Below are 21316 nucleotides of genomic sequence, written 5' to 3' on the forward strand. Positions count from 1 at the left end.
GATTTGTATGATTCAATTGATTAAACAATATTTCATTTGGAGTGTAGTCTGTTGCAGTATGAACTGTTGCGTTGTACAACGAAATCGATATGGCGATAATATCTGGCGTATTCATGTTCAAAAACTTGTGTTTGTTCGTGTTGTAGATTTCTATTATTGTTGAGTGCGTTTTTTCTACCTGTCCGTTACTTTCTGAGGATGATGCGTATGTAAGAGTAACGCCTAAACTGCTCAAGAACTGTTTTAGCTGTATGGATCTGAATGTCGTTTCATGATCAGTAACTATTTGTCTTGGGATTCCAAAATTACTGAAATATTTTGCCAGTGCACTTTTAACGTCTATCAAGTTTTTCGTTTCTATAGGAATCATTTGAGCGAATTTCGAAAACGCATCTACTAACGAAAGGAAACTATTCGAGTTGATGGAAAAAATATCCATGTGGACACGTTCCATTGGCTTTTCTGTTGTCGGTCTCGGCGATATTTTGATGTTATATGGCCTCCGTTCGTATTTGTTTTTATTGCATACAGTACACGTGTTGACTGCGGATTTGATTTGCTCATGCATCTTGGGGAAGAAGAACGATCGCTTCATTTGGCTTTCAACTTCATTTATGCCACGGTGAGCCCTTTCGTGTTCCTTTGCTATAAGCTGGTTCTGTTCTTCAACCGACGTCACATCTTTGACTTGTGAGTGTGTCATGATCATGTAACCACAGCAACTAAAATGATTCTTGAAAGAACTTTGTATTAATGATATGATACATTTTGGAGCTAATATGGCCGTTTGTTTTCCGTTATGGTACTTCTGCAGAATATTAGTGATCGTATTTTCATCGTATTCTCTTCTTTTTATAATAATTCTTCTATAATGTGCGAACGGTGTTTCTATTAAATCTTGATGTTGATTGCCCTTTTCAAATATTATTTGGTTGCGGTAATAGTTTAAAGGCCTTTCGCTTGATTTTATATAAAAATGGTCTGACGTATCTGCTGAATGATTTGTATCAAGGGTAGTTGTGCTGTTGGCATTAATTTCATTTGGAGCCTCTATTTTTCTACTAAGAGCGTCTGCTACCACGTTTGTTCTTCCCTGCTTGTATTCGACATTGTATTGGTAATTTTCTAGCTCAAGCCTCCAATTTAGTATTCTATTGTTTTTTAAAGATGTTTTAATAAACGTGAGAGGTTTATGATCGGTAAAAAGTTTGAACTCATTCCCATAAAGATATGGTTTATATTTACGGATTGCCCAAATAATCGCGAGTGCCTCTTTTTCTATAGTAGAATAATTCGTTTCTGCCTTATTCAATGTTCTGCTAGCAAACGCAATTGGCCTCTCGATTTTGTTTTGTACTTGTGAAAGTACTGCTCCTAAAGCAAAGTTACTGGCATCCGTAGTTAGTATGAAAGGTAGATTGAAATCGGGATATGCAAGTATTTGATCTGACGCTATTATTTCTTTTAATTTGATAAAGGAATCAATGTATTCTGGGTCTTTGATATCAATTAACTGCCCTTTTTTAAGATATTTAGTTAATGGTTTTGTAATCTTTGAATAGTCTCTAATAAATCGACGATAATATCCAGATAAACCCAGAAATTGTCGGATTTGTTTTTCGTTTGAGGGCAATGGCCAGTTCAAAATTTTCTTTACTTTATCAGGGTTTGGTTTTATCCCGTCAGGAGAGATTGTATGTCCAAGAAACTCTGTTTCTCTTTTTAAGAACTCGCATTTGTCCAGCTGAATTTTTAAATTAAATTGTGCCAATCGTTCTAATACTGTTGAAACGTTTTCCAGATGGGTTTCCAAACTGTTTCCAACAATTACGATATCGTCTAAGTAAACATAACAAATTTTACCGATAAGCTCTGCTAAAATGTTGTTCATTGTGCGCTGAAATGAAGCTGGTGCATTTTTTAGCCCAAAAGGCATTCTAGTAAATTCGAAATGACCGTAACTTGTGGAAAATGCAGTTTTTTCTTGATGATCGGGATGCATTTCGATCTGGTGGAAACCAGATTTAAGATCCAATATCGTAAAATATTGTGATTTACCCAAGCTATCCAGGATATCTTCAATTTCAGGCATAGGGAATTTATCGCTAATCGTCTTCTCATTTAGTTTCCGAAAATCGATTACAACTCTAACTTTTTGTATTCCTGATGCATCTTTTCTTTTTGGAACAACCCAAATAGGAGATGCGTAAGGACTCTTTGAAGGTTTAATTATGCCCGTTTCTAGCATTTCTTTAATTTGAGCTTCTACGTCTTGTTTGTATACGTGTGGATATCTGTAAGTTTTAGTGTACACCGGGATATCATCTTTTGTATTTATTTTGTGTTTTATTATGGTGGTACTCGTGAGTTTTTCATTATTTTTTAAAAGTACTCGATGATGTTTCAAAATGGTGTTGATAACTTGCTCTTTTTCAAAATTCGATAAATGATCAGTTCTAATTAATTGTTCAATCATACTTTTGTTTGGAATGGTATTAGAATCAAACGGAATGGGCGAAATCGTTTCAAAATTATTTACAGTTATTTTAAGCGTTGTAATTTCTGGAGGGATCTTTTTTGTTGATAACACATTAATGGTGGATTTATTGTTTAGTGAAGAATACATCCCAGGTTCTATTATTGTATCTTGATCAATTCGTTGAAAAGTTGGCACAAACCAATCTCCACTGCGATCAGTTGTTACTGTTATAGTGTGATGAAAATATTTGTCAGCATAATATTTTTTGAATTTGGTTTTTATACCTTGTATAGTGATAGTATTAGTATGGTAATTTATTACAGTATTAGTTTCGGCCATGAACTTTGAGCCTATAAGTCCATCAAAATAATTATGGAAATTGTAAATGAAATACGTTTGTGGTTTTATTTGTTTTCCTAACAATTGGCATGTCGCTTTCTTGCTCGTAGCATGATTTCCAAAAACATTCGATATTGTAGCAGAGCAATTATCCTCACAATTGGAAATAATTCCTGGTTTAAGAATATTTTCATTTGCTCCACTATCAATAAGTAACCGTATAGTTCTGTCCAAAGAGCTGTCGTAAACAGTTATGTATGGCAAAAAATTCAATGATTCTTTCAAGTCAGATTTTCTATCGAAGTGGCCCGTTGAAAATTTTGAATTATTTTCACTGTTATTCGTAGTTTCAGTGTTATTGACCGTTCTATTGTAGCTAGTGTGTTTTGTTCTCATGGAATTGTCAACATCCATTGGTTGCGGATATTGATTATCAGGCTTTTTCAAATAACCCGATTGTGCTCGTGAATAATTACCAAAATTTGGTCTGCTTTGCTGAACCTGCTTATATGGTGAACTGGGAGGTGGTTGACTGTTCATTCTATTGGAATTTACTTCCTGCGATTTAAATTTGCATAGAAAATTGTACGCATCTTCTATGTCCTTTGGGCGAGCTGCTTGAGCATAACCGAAGTATGGTTTTTTCAACCCTGCCACAAAAGCTGCCAAACCATCCTCATCGATGAACTTATTGATCACTGTCCAGTTGTCCCTATAATCTCTTTCTTGCTTTGCAATTGATTTAATATTCTGAATAATTTCTTTAGCCTGTTGGTAATACTTATGTATTGTCATTCCTTCTGTCATTGTGTGTCGCCACAATTGACACTTAAAAGTCGAAAGTTCACGCCTATCTCCAATGGCATCGATTAAAATTATTTTAATTTCATCGAAATCCTTCGGGTTACCAGCAACACAAATTGTGTCTTTTGCCTTTCCTTCGATTTTGTTGCAAACAGCTGTTACGTACACACCATACACTTCACTATTCACTCTGTCTTTGAAAAGGTTCAATGTGCTCTCAGCAGTATCAAGCCATGCGGTCAGTTGCTTTCTGTTACCGTCATAAGTAGGAAGAGATTTGATCGGATCGGGGATCCTATAAAAATCTTCAACCTTGCATGTAGTGGTAGGTTCCACGTGGTTCACTTGATGAGCCTGAGCACAAATTTGTTCCTGAGTGCATTTAATAGATTGTTCCTGAATATTAAGTCTCTCATTAATTTGAGATAGACCTAAAGTTAACTGCTTAAGTTGTTCAACAATTTGATTTTCCATCGTCACGGATTTTATGGAACTGTTAGAATCTGTTTCTGTGTCCGAATCTGACCTAACACTAGGTGAACGCCAGCTAACGTGTTGGTCAAAATGTTCTCTTTCTCTTTCGATCTCTCTCGGCATCTATTATCACGAGTGATAATACTAATGCCAATGTCCGCTCAGCCTATCTAGTAGTACTGGTTGGATGTGTGTGTGGAGAAGACTCGATGAATTGTCTCGCACCACGTGTTTATAACGAAAATAACTACAATTATAAACACTTTTTGCAATTATCGACCTATCTTGTAGTATCGAGTATGCGTTAGTAAAACTAATAAAAAAGTTTTACTTACGTGTGGTGCAGGTTATGCCGGGGGGTCCTCGAACCAAACAACGGATTCAATCCTTTAGCTGCCGGTGCAAATTGCGGGAACCACTTTAGAAAGGATTATTAATCCAATTCTATTCCACTGTTTTTAAGCACTTCCTGAACTGTCTACAGCGCCAATTATAATTTATTGATAAGCCTAACCTACAACTACATCTAAACTAACTAAACCTAACGTTAAAAAAACCCTAATTTTATAATAGCTCTAAGTATCGCAATCTAGATGTTCACTGTTTGGCGTTCCGAGAGAGAAGAACGTGCAGCTTTACTCGCTTCGAACGCGTACCTTCAACTCTATCACTCTAACTCTGCTGGTCTTATACCAGTTATACCAGCAGCAACGCTATACGTTAAGTGCGCGTGATTATACCACATAATTATATATTAAAAACTACCGAAAACTTATGTAACTTAAAAAATAACTTAATAACCGTAACTTAAAAAATGATTGCCTTGGAATACGGTTCAAAAGATCCTCCAAGGGGCCTCCTTTAAAATCGTTCAAAAACGAAAATAAGACCTTTTTTTCTTATTTGGCTTTACAACCCCAAATGGAATTAGCCCATCGTTATTAGCATCCTTTGTATCAGGTGATCTCAAAACAGTTTCTTGCTGTTTACTCGGCTGCTGAATCGCGCAGTCGGTAAGGACAACACAAACTACTTCAAATTGTGTAAATCTCAAACTTGTTTAGTACCCTTAAAAGTCGTAATAAAACTAATATGCTTATGAATACCTTCGATAAAACTTTAATGAAATACGTTTGTCACTAAAAAGCTTACGAAATTTTTCTTTGGAGAGGAAATAGAACCAACAAGGATAATCGAAGCTTTACTTCGTAAAAAAGAGTATTTTTTTAAATGCTATAAAAATATTAAAAAATATATTCTCAATCTTACCAATTCTTCTCCTTCCTTGGCACTACAACCTCGAGAGGTCTCGGCCTGCCATTTCTGGCTTTCAGCGACTTAATTTTACCCGTAATAAAGTAGTTAGCCTTACGTAAGGGGAGGCGGTCTGGATGGGATCTTACCAATACCTCCGTAAAAAAAGAATCGCTCGCACTGTAAAAAGGTATCGCGAGACTTATTGTGTTTACACGACACGAATCTTTTCATGAATTTTTGTGATACCGCAAAGAAAAAGAGTAAGAATTAACAGAAATACTCTTCCCCCTAAGCATTTAACGTAAGCCTTTAATTAAGCCTTTAATAAACAGTGCTAAGCGGGAGTTGGCAAAAGATTCGCACAAAAGATTCGTGTTGTCCGCCAAAATCGGATAATCTTTTTTGCTTGAAAAGATTCGATGAATCTGCTCGTATGCACCAATTCACCGAAACAAAGATTCGCTGTCAGTGAAGATTCGCGTAAGAATCGTTTCGTGTACAGCGACCTTTAGATAGATACGCCTGGTAGCTCATAGGAAAAAGGTGCAGCAAAAAATTAAATGAAAGATCATTTAGATATTCTTAATTCTAAAATTCTAAATATAGTTATTCTATTCTAAAATAAATAAATATTCAGATATTATAAACTAGATTTTTTACAAATGTTTTGAAATTTTTCGAGAAAAATACTACTAGACAGGCAAAACGAGCCACCACTCTAAGAATTAGGTTTTTCTGTTAACAACAATCCAATTTATAGATACGAAAAAAAGAGAAACAATTTTAATGTCATTTTTGCTAAGATCCACTCAAGTTACCGGTACTCAAAAAATACGGCCAAAGTCTGAAATAAGATCCCTCCAACTCACGGGCACTCATTTTTGCGACTGAGTTACGCAGAAGGGTATCTTTTTCATGCTTTGTAGTGTAATTACTTATTTATGTATTATAAACAATTATCATATATAATTATTACAACAATTTTGCACATTTTTTCCAAAATTTAATCTTATCTTATGGTATCTCAGTGGCGGAAAGTGAGTGCCATGAGTGGTGGGAGGTTCTGTTTTTCAGACTTTAGCCTACGGCCAGGCCGTCCCTTACGAATAAAGAAAAACATGTTATATCAATATAATTACTATAAATTTTATACAGTTATCTGCCTATTAATATAAGCTAGCTAGAATTTAAAGCTTTTTAAACAACTTTTGAGATGGCATCATACACTCCAATCAATGCAATAAGTTATTTCCAGCCGTTGAAACATTTCATGGAGACGCCTGGTAGCTCGTACAAACTAGTCGAGAAAGAGAATGAAAAAAAGATTTAACAATGCCACAAACCACATTATCCGATGGATTATAAAGCGAGGAAAAGGCAGGATAAACTTCCTCCATAACTTACGCTTGTTACAAATACATTCATTCCATACCAACTTTTCCCCACCCCAAAGCAGCCAATCAACACTGATTAACACTATCATGTGTGAGAATTTTGTTGTATTTCTCGATTTTTTTTTCTATCTTGAATTTAGCATCCACTTGCGTATTATAAGCGGATAATGAGCCGAAGGCTCTGGCATCAGCAACTTTCCACAATTCACCGGAAGCAACTTTTGCGACAACAAAAAAAAACAACCTTTTGCAAATCGATTGTCAAACAATTTTTAACGAGCTAACTTTCGATGCAATGCACTCGAGTGCTTGTTAGGCCACTGTCCATTCCCCGGGTACCGGCGGCTGAAGTTAATTAGTGCAAGTACTTCGTGGCGTACGGCTAAGCAGAAATCTGTATCTCCCCCCCCCCCCCCCCCCCTACCTCCTGTGTGTAGAGAGATGCATTGATTGATTGATTAAAATAGGAACAGTTCCCCGAGCTCTTGCTAGGAGCCATTCGATGGTGGGATATGTGAGAGGAAACCGCGCAGCACCCGGAAGCAAAACTTTTGCCACGAGATTTTAATTAACATTGGCCTTAGAGAAATACCGATATGTTAGTGAGTGCGAGCCGGTAAAGGCGTACACAAACTTTGGCTAATCCGCTTTCCTAGCGCGTGTGTTGTGTATTATTTGTTGCATACAAAGGAAGCGATTGCCCACCACACGTGAACGGCTTTACGTGGCAAAAGCATTTGTTATAAAACTGTCTCATTTATTTATCTTTTTTCCCGTGATATAATATAAACAGCCATTTTATAATGCACCTTTGGCTGAAGCTTCTTATCCCCAATGTGTGTCAGTGTGCGTGCGTGTGTGTGGCTGCTGCTGCTCGATATGAAAGCAATTACCATAACGAACTGCGACAGTGCCCGGCAGGTCCCGTCATAAACCACCTGTATAAAGGATAAAAAGGATACGCCCGTGACGCGGTGGCGGTCGCCCACGGGGCTTTAGCTGTAGACTCTCACACTCCGCACTCACTTTATTTGATGTTATTTGATCACTTTCGGGGTGCGCACTGGAAGGATGACAATGTTTTTTGTACTCATTTTTCTACCTTACTTTGTATGTCTGGTTCACTCGCACTCTCGCACTGGTCTACTCACATTCGCGCGCAAGCTGTCCAGCGCAAACCACCACAAGGAAGGTCGGGCGTATAAAGTATCGAATGTTATTACTAGATCAATTCCCAATACACCCAAAAAGAAAAACATTACCGGGCAACTACTTGCCGGGGAGGAAGAAAAAGGGGAATGTAAAACAAACACTCTCGGCGCGCAAAACACCTTTCTCGCGAGCCCGACGTATACTGTTTGACAGCGAAGAAGCGGGTTTTGGTCTCGCTTCCGTTTTTCGAAACTTTCTAATAAAATATAGAATCAAATGGAGGGTTGTGTCTCCACCGTTTTGGCTGTGGTTCACAATGCGTTTGCATATGGGCTTAGCAAAAGTGTCGTGCAAATTGGTATGGTAAAACTGCAACATGACCAAATGGAAGCATTTTTTTTTTTGTTTTCTCTGCATGAACCAGCTAGGTCCATTTAGAGAGTGTGGCTTATTCATATTGTCTAAGCTCCGTAGAGAGCAAAAAAACACAGGCACACATATTCAGTTGCACAAAGGAACTATTGCCACTGTCGTTATTCAGTAGTGAGACAACGCTCGATGGAGGCGCCTGGTAACTCGTGGTGAAACAAAGCTCGAGGTGATAGAGCCCACAATAAAAAAACATAAAAACCACCCTGAAAATTGACAACACCACAAACCACAATATTCACATACATTCGTACTTCACATATCGAGTATTCTTTTACATTTCCACCCAGCCTAGACCAACGGGAAACCGAAATCAATGCGACGGATGTTAGGCAGTGAGAAGAAACATGAGAGATAGTGCAAAGCGGGTTGCACAAAATTTTAACTTTCATCACTCATAGGCGCAATGAATATATGCTTTTGCCCACCAATAGTTGACAGCGGAGGAGCGAGAAAAAAATAAACCAATTTAATTTTCAATTTTCAAACGTAACACAATTAACTAATTAATCAGCTGCCAGCTCTCTGTTTGTGGGCCTTTATGAACCACCATGTGAGTTGAAACCGGGGAAAAAAATCACTTGACATCGAACTGATAGAGTTTCGCTTCATTTGATTTAATAGAGTGAGAAAAAGGCTTTAAATTTGAAGGGAATAAAACATTTAAATCTCATCCATCTCACAACCCTACAGTGCATTAAAATAACTGGCTGATCATCTTGATTTTCATTTCTATGGCAGGATCTAACCACACACACACGGATACAAAGGGCCATTCTCTAAAACGCAACAAATCCTAAAAATGTGCCATCGCTCCCTGATTCGCACCGGAACAACAAGTACGCACGCACTGTTTTTTTGTTTCTGCTCCAACTCTCAGGCCCTTCTACGTGCGTGAACTACCACGTCTTTGATTCTCGTGCTTTTTTTTCATTTTCGTTACCCGTTTCGTTACAACGGTGTACCGGAAAATCCTACCGGAAGCTGGCAGATTAGATTTGATTGAAGCTTCTCGATCTTGCCGACCCCGACTGGGTAGGTCAGGGTATATGTACGGGTGTGTGTGTGCAGCTGCTGCTGCGTTGCCTCCGCTACGGTATGATTGATTGATGAAAGTCACCGAAATGTGGACCGTTTCGTAGGGTTGCTCATTTTGCTGCGAATTGTGTCGACTGGAAGTGAAATCCGACGCGCAAAGCAGCCCGGAAACGTAAGTAATTTGGTGGACGTGAAATGTGTGCTATCCGTTGTGGTACGGCATTACGGGCATTTTGTCGCAACGGAAAGAAGCGGAACTAATGAGCGGAAGGGGGGTGTGGTGAGGGTTGGAGGAAGGGAAGTGAAAATTTTCAAAATTAAATTCTACATAATTCCACTCGAAAAAAGAATTGGAAAAGAAAATAGTATGAACAGAGATGTAGGAAAAACAAAATTAAAACAAATTTATTGCAAAAAGGTGAAAATATAATAGCAAACGAAAAAATATTTGCAAAAATGAAAGTGATAAATTGTAAAACGAAAGAAGTAAAATAAAACAACAAATAAAAGAACTAATGACAGAAAAATAAGAATAGAAAAACGTGGATTATAAAGTAGTAAATGTATTAAAAATTTAAGGATAAACAAAAGAAAAAATCCTGCAACAATTTAAATTATTACAACGTAAACCTGGAAAGATAAAGCAGAAAAAACACACAACAACAAAAAAATTAAATTAAAATGAAAACATCGATGAAAGCATACAAAACCAGAAAAAAGCAAAATTAGAAAAAAATTAAAGTACAAAAAACAATAAAGTAGGAAAAAAATCATTCACTTATTAAAATTATAAATATTTAAACGTAAAAGAAAATACAGTTAATAACGAGAAAAGTAAAATCTCGAAAAAAACGAAAAAAAAGCTAGGTATAAGACGGAACAAATGTTACAACAAGTAAATTTAACAAGATATAAAGGGATAAATGGAAAGAGCAAAAAATTGAGAAGTATAGACATAAACATGGAAAAGAAAAATTTAGGAAAAACTATGGCAAACACTAATTATTAAAATGCACTCAGCAAGTAAAATAAAGAAACCAAAATAAGAAAGGATAAAATAAATATATTAACGTGGATAGTAAAATAAAGAAAAAAAAAGAAAACACAGAAACTATTCGATCAAGTAAAAAATAATAAGTAAAAGACGGAAGAGCAAATTTCAAAGAATTAAAAATAAATTTAATAAAGAAAGTAGTTTGAGTAAAACATCAATAAAATTTTTTAAATAAAATGACTAAAAATGAGATAAAGGAAGTGAAAAAAATGTGTGCTTCGCAAAACGAATTCACGATCCTTTCCTGCCATACGTTGATCGCGGTAACACAAACGGTAACACTCACACGCATACACACAAAAACACACATACACACGCGGGTTCGGGAGAAAATAGGTTGATAGGTGACAACCCCTCGACTATGCCGGGTGGGTTAGGCCTAGAATAAAGAAAAAGAAGAAAAAACCGTCAGGTAAAAAATGCGGGTCAAGCATGACACACCATTATTTTGGTTGCAGCAGTAGTGAAACCAAATACGCTCGAGCACGACGGGACCGAGCGGAAGATGCGGAACGCCAAAATGTAGCAAAACAGCCTCAAAACATGTTACATGATTGCCTCTTTATCCTTTCACTTCCTGTCCAAAGAGGAAGCGATACCACGGAGCTTCCCTAAAGGCGATTGGGTTTTTTTTCTTTGTTTACTTCTCAAGATCATGATTGGAGAAACCATTTGGTTGGTTGCTTTTTTTCTGTGATGTCTTGAATGCAGCCAGGATATTCTACAAACGGTAGACGAATGTCTTACCAATATATGGTGGGTGGGGTTAGATGGTGAGAGTTTGAAAATTGTGAATGAGATTTCCTCAGCCATGCTTCTTTTTGCGCTAATATTCAGTGCAAAATGGCGAAAACCCCCAGCCATAATTTTATGTCTTTTGCAGAGAGTTCGCAATTTGGTTGCGGTGCACGATTGGTGCCTCCGGGGCACCCGAGTTCTTACCCCGATCGGCGGGACTGCTTTTGACAGGCAGCCATTGATTAGTTTCCACTCTACCGACCGACCAATACACGCACACAATCGGACGCAGTCGGCGTTTTTCTTGTGTCTTGTGACATTCTTTCGTTCGTACGCACTTTAATCTTGCTACAATGCTCGATATTTTCGATGTGTACATCCCAATCGCTAGCTGCAATGAAGCTGGAGCAGAATAATTGGAAGCTTTAGTTCAAACCTTGCTGAATTGTAATTTAAATAATATGAATTCTCCTGGGATCTGTAAGCTCATATCTGCCAATACACTGATGAGAGTCGCAGAAAGTTCAGAACAGTGATCAAAATAAAAAGAAGCTTCTTTATATTCAATTTTTACAACTATTGCTTAGGATGCGTATTTCAAGTGTCTCCTTAACCGAAACATTAGAAAACGTCCATTTTCCTTGTGAACAGCAGTCATCGGAATCAGCTCCAGAGTTTAAAAGAAAACTTTGAAGAAAGTCATTTATAATTCAATCACTATTTATAGTTTCAACCGAGCCAGAAGCTGAAGTTTTACAATCCAAGAGATTTTATCTAAACAATTGGTTAGATTTGATATTGGACAAACGATATTAATCGATATCGTCTTATGTGTTTTGGGCTATATTTCCATCAGAAATGAAGAAAACTATTTCCGAGTCCTATTTTCTATATTGGTGCTAAATCTCGAAGATATCCACCCAAATTCTACTCCAAAAACGGTAAAAGACTCGAGAACCTCCACACTCAGCTAAGTAAACACTCGGCTTCTTCCAGGATGAAATAAAACAAAATCCACGTATCTATGGTCTTAGTTATTTGAACCCTGTAGATGAAGAATCTTCAACGCTTTTTGAAGAGCTTTCTTGTCTAGACAAGTCGAAAACCTATTCTATGTCCAAAATATTCTACGTCAGTTTTAATTGTAGTTCCATCTTTAGATGAATTTTTTTTTTTTGAGTTTGGTGAACTTCTGACGAGAGATCCTCGCAATACCTGGACCTACGAATCGACATCCGAATGAAGTGTACCCGGTCGTGTCTCGTACCAAACCTAATTACTGCCACATTTGAGACACATTCCGGCAAGCTCTTTAATATGCCACCCACAGATACACAATGCAAACTTTGTCCTACAGCTAGTTAGATCTTAGATTCAAACAATCTACCTGTACTGTAAATAACATTATGTATCCTCGTTCCTTCGCAACCTCTTGCCGATGACAGGAGATTCGAAAAACCAAGAGCCTAGGTCCGATCTGGTATGAGCTAAGGACGAAATGCAATCATTTCTCGATTATCTGCAGGAAGGATTCGGTAAGAGTCCTACCGGTCCTTCGCCATTAGCTCGTGCAGTATCGGAACCGGACAAACAACAAAGCAGCTGAAAAAAACGAGGTGAATAACTATTCGCACGCGTGGATGCTAGAGGTTAGCAAAATTATGAATTTTCCTTTGTGTTTCAACAGCACCTCAGTGCACCGGATCGATGTTGTCCCGGATGTTTTTGAACTTCCCAGCTATGGTGGAAGTTCCCACCCGATGAGGATCGGGTGTTACCGCGCAATGCCGTGGTGCCGACGCTCCGCCCGTCTAATCAACAAGATTGCAAGCGAGCAAACAAACACATAAAAATAAATCCTTCCTGTTGCAGACTTCTCCTTCGGCAAAAGACATCCCAGCAAATGCCAGAACTCGGCCAGAAGCGTTACCAGAGAGATTCTGCTGTTTGTCGTTTGCTCCATGCAATTTAGCTATTTATTGCTAACAACACGTTCAGCATTCCCCGATTCCGATTCTGTTTCGACCGGACTCGCGACGAATCGTAGTAAATGCCAAATTAGTGTGCTAACCGTAATCCCAGGTCATTAGTCGTCGTTTTTTAGGGTGGCAAGCTTGTAGTTAAATTATAGTCACACATCTAGGTGATTCTGGGAAGAGCCAGACACAGAGAGAGAGAGAGAGAGAGAGCTAGTCCTACTAACTAGATTATGTGAAACAGAGACAAAAACCCCCTTCAAAACTAGCAGCACACACCTTCTTCAACTTCATCAGAGTTTCAGGGTTTCTGAAGGCTTACGAGAGTCACGTGAGCAGGGTAAAGGACATTGAAACAAGGAACTACTGCATCAAACCTACCAGCGATACAGTCATTTTTCTTTTGCCTGGCCAGATCACGTTTCACCGGCGAATGTTTAGATTTTGATTTTGATTTGCTGCAGCACGGTATCTCGAATATCTTGGCCGGCCTTCTGTTGACGCACCTTTTGGCCCGAAACACATTTTGCTGACAAATGTGATTTGATTTCGGTTGTGCCGGAAACAAACGATACAAGTGAAGGGACAATAAAATAGAGGCCTGCCGAATTCTTAAACGTGAGCTTCATGGAGACTATAATCAATGACTTGAGTTTGTGTTTTCGGGAGTGAAAGGAAGTTGAATATCTAGCGAAAACGAGGATATTGTAGAAAATCAATCCAGAGGTCAGAATTCTGATTAACTTTTTAAACATTTTGAGGCCATTTTGATAGCGCAACATACTTCCAACTTCAACTTCAAAAAGCTTTCAACTCGGACTTGATTGGCTGTGTTCAAAAGTAGGATTGTATTAAAATAAAAACAAATTATCTTTCTTCAAGGTTTTTTGTTTCTAACGCAATCATTTGGTAACTTGTAATCCAACACAACATTTCTCTAGGAAGTTTAGATGTTCCTGGTGCTTTTTTGTCAGAAAGAAAATAGCGGATAAAACACAATGTAAGCCTGGTTAGAAAAGTCCTTTATTGGTCTTACAGCAGTAATTATAGGACTGCACGATTTCCTATCTTTGAAATATAAAAACAAAATATTCTTTGTTGAGGTGTTTTCTGATAAATAAAAATACGAATAATAGCTGCTACGAATATTGGTGTCAATTCAATTCAATACGAATAATAGCTGCTACGAACATTGGTGTCAATGTCAACAATTGACATCTGTCAAATGCTCCGAACTACAGTCAACTTTCTGAATATATGAAGTTTTTATTTCAAGTAACATATTTAAATCATTTTCGCATTAAGCCCGTTTAGATCCAAAAGAATTGGATGAAACATTCCGCAAAAAATCCATAGCTAGATAACAATGTTCCACAGCGACATGCAATATGCCACTATTCATTTGAAATATTATCATTCAGTGTTGCTATCGGAAACTTCTGAACTTCAGATTTCGCATTACGCATTACAGATTTCGCATGGTTTACGAATTTGTGAAGTTTTATGAATTTTTAAAGAACACAAATGTAAAGCAAAATGGAGTTTTCGAATTTGAGAGATGGAGTTTACTGTAATTCCAAGCAAACTAAAGCCTTTCCAAATCTCTTGGTTTCAGATTTTATGATTGTTGCCCTGACATTTTCTCTATCTGAAGCGATGTTAAAATAGCATAGGTGTAAAGACGAAAAAGGCTAGACTTACAAAAGATCATGAAACCTTGATGTGAATATCCTGGTTCTCCAGAGCTTGGATGAGGATGCTTGGAAAACGTGTCAGCGCTGTCTATTAGCGCCATCTTCTGCCCAAATCCAATATCCTTTAGTCTGCTTAGACCTACCATTTCCTCCTCTGTCCATACGGCCTTTACGGACTCTTGGTCATCCGGTGTCCTAAGGAACCTTAGAAACCTAAAAACCTTGAAGAGTTCGAGGGGGTACCCTTCACCCAAAAATCATTCTCAGCAGCTTCTGCTCAAATACGACTAAGTATCAAAATCAGCAGTCTCAATATCCCCAATGAGAAGGTGGACTTATTGCTTTGACCATCACTGTATCCTCTGTTCTCCATATTTTATTGAAAAAAATTCGGACATTTGCCGTTCTAAATCACTTCCACAAAACTAATAACCAAGCTTGAAGAAACTTCAATGTCTTCTCCTACTTTTTTAAGCTCAAAATTGCCAAAAATGAAAAAAAAACAGTCAGCTTTAAACAAAAACCGAAACCAGGCAAGTGTTTTGCGATTTGATTCGCCCTATTTATTTGAACCATCATCTGCCCATCATCTCCAGCTCGAACTCCTGAACACTGTTACATAAACACGCCAAGAGGATCGTTTTCAAAATACACACACACCCACAGAAATTCTTCCTTCGACCTTCAAAAACAGAATTTAGTGAGCATCCGAGATGATGATTCGATGAAAGCCATCGAGCAAAAAAGGGAAAGCACACATACACACACACACTAAACCGCGTTTCGTCGTCCCGCGTACAATGTGTTGTAATAAGATTTGCCCGCGCGTTTTGTTGACGGTTATGGGCTTAGGAACCACCATCAAAACTTCAAAAGAATTCACTTGCCAACGGGAAAAATCACACACATTTCAACCGTCTAGCCCAACGAGCATCACCATACACACCAACGTGTGCAATGGAGGAATAAAAAAAAAAACGTTTCCCAAACTCTGAATGGCCTGGCCTGCTGAGTCCATCCTTTTCAGGCGTGTGATTTGTTGCCCTCACTCTTTCGCTCTCTCTCTCTCTCTCTCTCTCTCTCTCTCTCTCTCTCTCTTGCACTAAATCAAACATATCGCGCAAAACTAATCGCGGTCGGAACGCGAACAGTCGTTATCATTTTTCCGGCATTTTCACTGTTCCCCGGCTGTGGATGTGTGTGTGTTTTTGCGATGTTTTGGCGAAAGCAAATTACAGATTTTTTTTGCTAGCCTTTTTTTTAATCACTTTTACTTATTTAACCTTGAACGTTGAATATTGATATCGACGAGGGTGAGGGCAATTTTAGAAGAAAAAAAAACTTGACACACATTTCAACAGATTATTTTCTGTTGCTTTTTTCCAGTTTAAATTTGAACTAAAACTAAGCTTTTTTTGGAATTGTTCCCCTTATAAAGTGGCTTGTTCAGGTCCTTCGTCAGTTATTATATCCAATTTCCCCTTATTGCTATAATCAAGTAGACACTTATCGTATGAACCATAACACACACTCGTTGTATTTCGGGACCCCCGTTTTTTCGCTTACCAAACCTTTTGCAGCGTATTAAAAGATGAGAAATTGCATTTCAAAAATATTACAATTTCTCCGCGTAAGATGGACATGATTCGGAAAAAAAACATAAACTTCCTGCAGGCATAAATTAAGGCAAAACACGTTTCATGAGCTTCGGCTTCCATCCAACCAGGAAAACTTTTTCCCAGCTCGAACGCGCCAGGATCCGCATCCATACCCCAATCGGAAGTGATCGAAAATAATATTCAAAGTTTGCAAGTTTACTTCAATATACTGTGCTGTTTTCTCTTTTTTTTTGAGTTACCATCCAAACATTTCTGTTCACTCACAAACGTCTCCGCACATATGTCCTGATGATAGCGTGCGTGTGTGTCTGTGGGTACAAGCACAAATGATGGTAAGCAATGAGCAAACAAAATGCTTTTATCGATAATGTTGTTGAAATCGATAGTTAGGTACTAGCAATGTGGTAGGAGGCGAAAGTGTCGATCATCATGTGCGAATGATTACTGATGACGGCCATTGATTTATCACAATCTGGAGGAGTTTTAATCGAGGTTTTACTTTCCCCCTCATTAGCAATAATTATTAGTTTTAACCTTTTTTGATGTGTATAAATAAATTGCGTTGAAATCGTTAGCTTACCTGAGCCCGAAGCCAAATTCACTCACACAAACAGTTCACGTTTTGTTCAGTCGTGTGTTCATTTCACTTTACTCAAATTTAAATTCATTTTTTTAAATCACGTTTTTCCGGCTCAAAACGGCCACAGATGGCCGAAGCGCCATTTTCCAACAATCGAAAGAAAAAATAAAACACTAACTCACACAAACACGGTAATTTGCCGCTTCAAATGTCTAGCATTACACTTCTAACTCACAAAAATTACTTACACCCGCACTTACCCACTTAATCGAACGCAATCGAATCGGTGCAGATCGATCGCGTCCTTTTATTTCATCCGTGTTTTTTTTTTCTTCTTTAACTTCAATAGCCAACACGCGATCGGTACGCAAAACACACACAGAGAGCGACCGAAAGATCTGATTGAAGATACAGGATACACGGGCAATAAGGCCCGAACACCGTGGGTCCGTGAGCGTGCACTCGCCACAGCTGTTCGACAACAACTGAGCAGCGTGTGGTCGATGTGCCACCGTGTCCGTACCAGCGAGTCGCCCAGCTTATCTAATCGCTATCACATACGCACGGCTTCGTCGGCCCAGGAACGGTTCGTGCCTGGTTCGGACCGGTTGCGCTGGTGAGCGCCAACTGTACGAAAAGCTCGTCCGCCAGCGAGCTTCACCGTTCGGGTATCGCACTATGGGTTGTTGCGATGCTGGGTAGTGGTTTTGTTTGGGATTTGATTACATTTCATTTAAAAAAAATGCAACAAGTGTGTGGCGAGATTAGACAGCCTGAGTTACTAGCGAACTGTGTACATATTTTTTGGCGAATTTATCATGTTAGACAGAAAGGCACGTAAGAAGGATTTTCTTCTTCCTTGGCACTTCAACCTCAAGGTCTCGGCCTGCCATTTCTGGCTTTCTGTGACTTGATTTTACCCGTAGTAAAGTAGTCAGCCTTACGTACGGGGAGGCGGTCTGGTTGAGATACGATCGCCAGTCCGTCCGTGTGGAGACCGGCACGGCTATCGCCTCGGCCATTAAACCGCTCAGATATAATCGACGGAATCTGTCTCCAAACATTTCTGGAAAACTAGATCCCCACACACATACACACTTTATTCATCGATTTCAAAATGGCCTACAATACCAAAGATTGAATAGAACTCTGGAACAATATGCTCTGATTTGGGCAGCACTATACGCTGTACTGTACAAGATAAGAGTATCGAACATATTGTCGGGATATCATGAAGGGCTGAGGCAAGGCGATGGACTCTCTCCCGTTTTGCTGTTCAATATTGGCCTGAAAGATGGAAAAGGATGTCACGTCGTTATCATTCGATCTCTCCACAACTCCTTGCGTTTGTGGATGACATTGACTTCATCGGACGGACATCTGCGGCTTTGGACCTAGGGATTGGATTAAGGAATCAATAAGACCAAGGTAAAATACCTGCTTACCGAAGACTCTGACCATGGTAAAGCCCATCTCGAAACCACGGTATCAGTCATTGGGGCCTATGGCCTACCATCTACCACGGACCACAGTATCAGCCTACTATGGACTGCACAAATTTCAGCTATCCAGAAGATTCCACGAGTCCTGGACTATTACGGCGAGGGATGCCATTGCACTCGCCGTTTTTTAACAGCGAATTTAAAGGATGTAACACAAGCCAGCTGAGCTGTTTGACTATGCAGATATCCGAACGGTGGCGAAAACTGACAGCACGTGATAAGAATGTCGTAGACATGCCCAACCAGGAGAGGGCTCATAAGCCATTCGGCACAAGGCGTAGAGTCCAATACTGCAGTATAGTGCGACCGAAATCATAAGTTGAAACAATAATTTGTTTTCAATTTCTTCCACTGGATTACTTTACCCATAGTGCGTAACCGTCAGCTGCTTGGTTCACTATCGCTTCGGCTGTTTTTCACGAAGCGTTAGCTGTACGTTGCCAGTGCTGCGATGGCGTGAGCTTTGAATCAAAACAGATAAAAAAAAAAGAAAACACCAACAACCTTATATGAATGGTAACGTTAATGCTTCAAAGATCATCCAGTTCTCCTTCTCTAAATTTATATATTTGTTTGATTCAAAACCTGATTTTAGGTGGTATATATACCTCAGGTATTTGAGTATTAAAAAACAGGAATATTATGTTATGAAGTTAACCTTTAACTCTGTAAAATGGGTTGTTCAACATAATTTCACATTACATGACTAGCCTTAGATCTAGTGAACTAGCATTGGGAAAATCTGAAGCGAACGGGGATTCTACTACTGAAGTTCATCATCAACAATGATGTAAAATTTGCAAGGGGCGTAATGCTATAGGACCCGTGCAACAGTCTAAAGTTATTCTTGGTTGACTCCTCCAATATGATCTTAACTTAAAAAAACGCTACGGGTATTATCAAGTTAAGAAAGTCAGATATGGCAGGCTCAGGCCTCTCGTGGTTTTTGGTACCAAGGAAGAATAAGTACTATTCCAAGCCAAGTCATCCATATTGAATCTGTCAAGAAATTGAGCCTACGAAACTTAATCCAAGTCAAATGAAGACAGTATTGGAACTAATCCTGAGGTCGTCTAATGCATTGAACCGATTCTCTTGTAGCCCAATACAGTCTTACTAGCTGATCTTAGACAAAGTCTTAGTGATACATCAAACATTTATCAGATCAAATAATGTTCCTGATAAAACCACCTTCTTTGTCCACATGTCACACTGCTAGCGGTTATTTAGACAAGTCTTGGCTAGAACTGAATCTAAGACTGGCGCACTTGCTGACGTATACTACTGTTTTTACTTCAGATCAGGCTAAGTAACGCTAACTGTTCAGCTGATAATCTCCATTGATGTCTTTTGTTAGCTTCTCAGCATCTGTAGGCGATATGGATATGACCTGCCATGTCCAAGCCTAATATTTTTGCTACGGATTGAAACTTTAAGCGAAAAATCATATCCCTTGCATCAATATGCCGCAAGATCGAGGTCGAAACTACCGACTAGATTATCGGGAATCGATTATGCATTGAACTTGTCTTATTTCCTTTTAATTTATTATGCGAAACATATCTATAGATCTATAGTCCATCGCTCCAGGATATTCGAAACACATGTGGAACTATAGTCTGTCGGCTTTATCGGAAATCAATTTTGTTGAGTAATTTCTTCTCCAAACCATCGCAATATGCGGCCTACTTCTGGGATTTGATTATACAAATGAAGCACGGCGTATCAACAACAAAAATCGAGCGCATGGCGAAATCCAGATCACCGACGGAGGCATGAAGCAGAGCTACATCTATATATGATCTTGTTATGGGAATTATATCTATGATTCATCTGATACCTATGAAACGTACACCGGAAATTGTACTAGATTTATACATTTGGACTAGCACAACAATTGGTATACCTCTCCTACTAGCTTGGAAGAAAAATATATGTGATCGGTACCTATATATATATATATATATATATATATATATATATATATATATATATATATATATATATATATATATATATATGTATATATATATGCTATGCGGTATATACTAAGGTACCTAAAGATTTCTGGGTAAAAAACCCGGTTTCAAAGATTTTTAAGTTACCTACCTAAAAATACTTAAAAGCCTATTTTCATACTTACGGAATATATACAGCAAATTTCATACCAATCTGTACAACCGTTTCGCAATAGTAGGTTCAGTTAACAAATACTGCGAGGACATTAGAATTTTACACATCTGTAGATGTGCATAGATGATGACAATTTATACTTTATTGACAACAATATTATTACTAGAATTTACATACAGGAACAAAGATTGCGATAGGAAGAATACATATTTTCTAAAAAAAAACATTCAGTATCAAGAATTCGTCGAATTCGAATGATTTCTGCATTTTTTTATAGCTAGCGAGGAAATTCGAAACTATTGTCGTCATTTTTAGCAGCTTGAAAACTATCCGAGAAATGTGTACATATCATATCTAAGAACTTCTTCCATCGCTATTGGTAGATCAGCGTTCGACAGACAGTTTGATTCCTTTGACAGTCGTAAGCATTTTTTCATCAGGAAGATTCAACCACCAGAACGATTCAAATTGCATTTAATCTTAATTAAATCTATTGAGACTCGATCGATTTGGGATTCGATTGGGATACGGTTGGGAACCGATCTGAACCGTATTCGATCCGATACAGATTCGATTGGAATTCGATCCAACTGGGATGAGATTGAGTTCGATCCATTTAGGATTCGATAAAGGAATCGGTCCAATTAGGATTTG

General features: G+C 38.4%; 1 protein-coding gene across 8 annotated transcripts in view; it reads right to left on the minus strand.

Annotated features, from left to right (window-relative positions):
• The window catches only part of LOC118510758, an 88890-nt gene extending 71283 nt beyond the window's left edge, over positions 1 to 17607 (minus strand). The window contains exons 1-4 of one of the 8 annotated variants that reach the window (XM_036053042.1): positions 17288 to 17607; positions 17028 to 17098; positions 10707 to 10799; positions 9272 to 9500 (exon numbers count right to left, since the gene is read on the minus strand). The gene's annotated coding sequence lies outside the window, so the exon portion shown is untranslated. Of the gene's footprint in view, positions 1 to 4431; positions 5213 to 9271; positions 9501 to 10706; positions 10800 to 17027 lie in introns of those variants that run through there. The other 7 variants (XM_036053006.1, XM_036053025.1, XM_036053015.1 and 4 more) reach the window with 7 other exon arrangements.
• Positions 17608 to 21316: the final 3709 nt, after the last annotated feature.

This window comes from Anopheles stephensi, chromosome X, assembly GCF_013141755.1.
Source record: "Anopheles stephensi strain Indian chromosome X, UCI_ANSTEP_V1.0, whole genome shotgun sequence".
NCBI classification, from domain to species: Eukaryota; Metazoa; Arthropoda; class Insecta; order Diptera; family Culicidae; genus Anopheles; species Anopheles stephensi.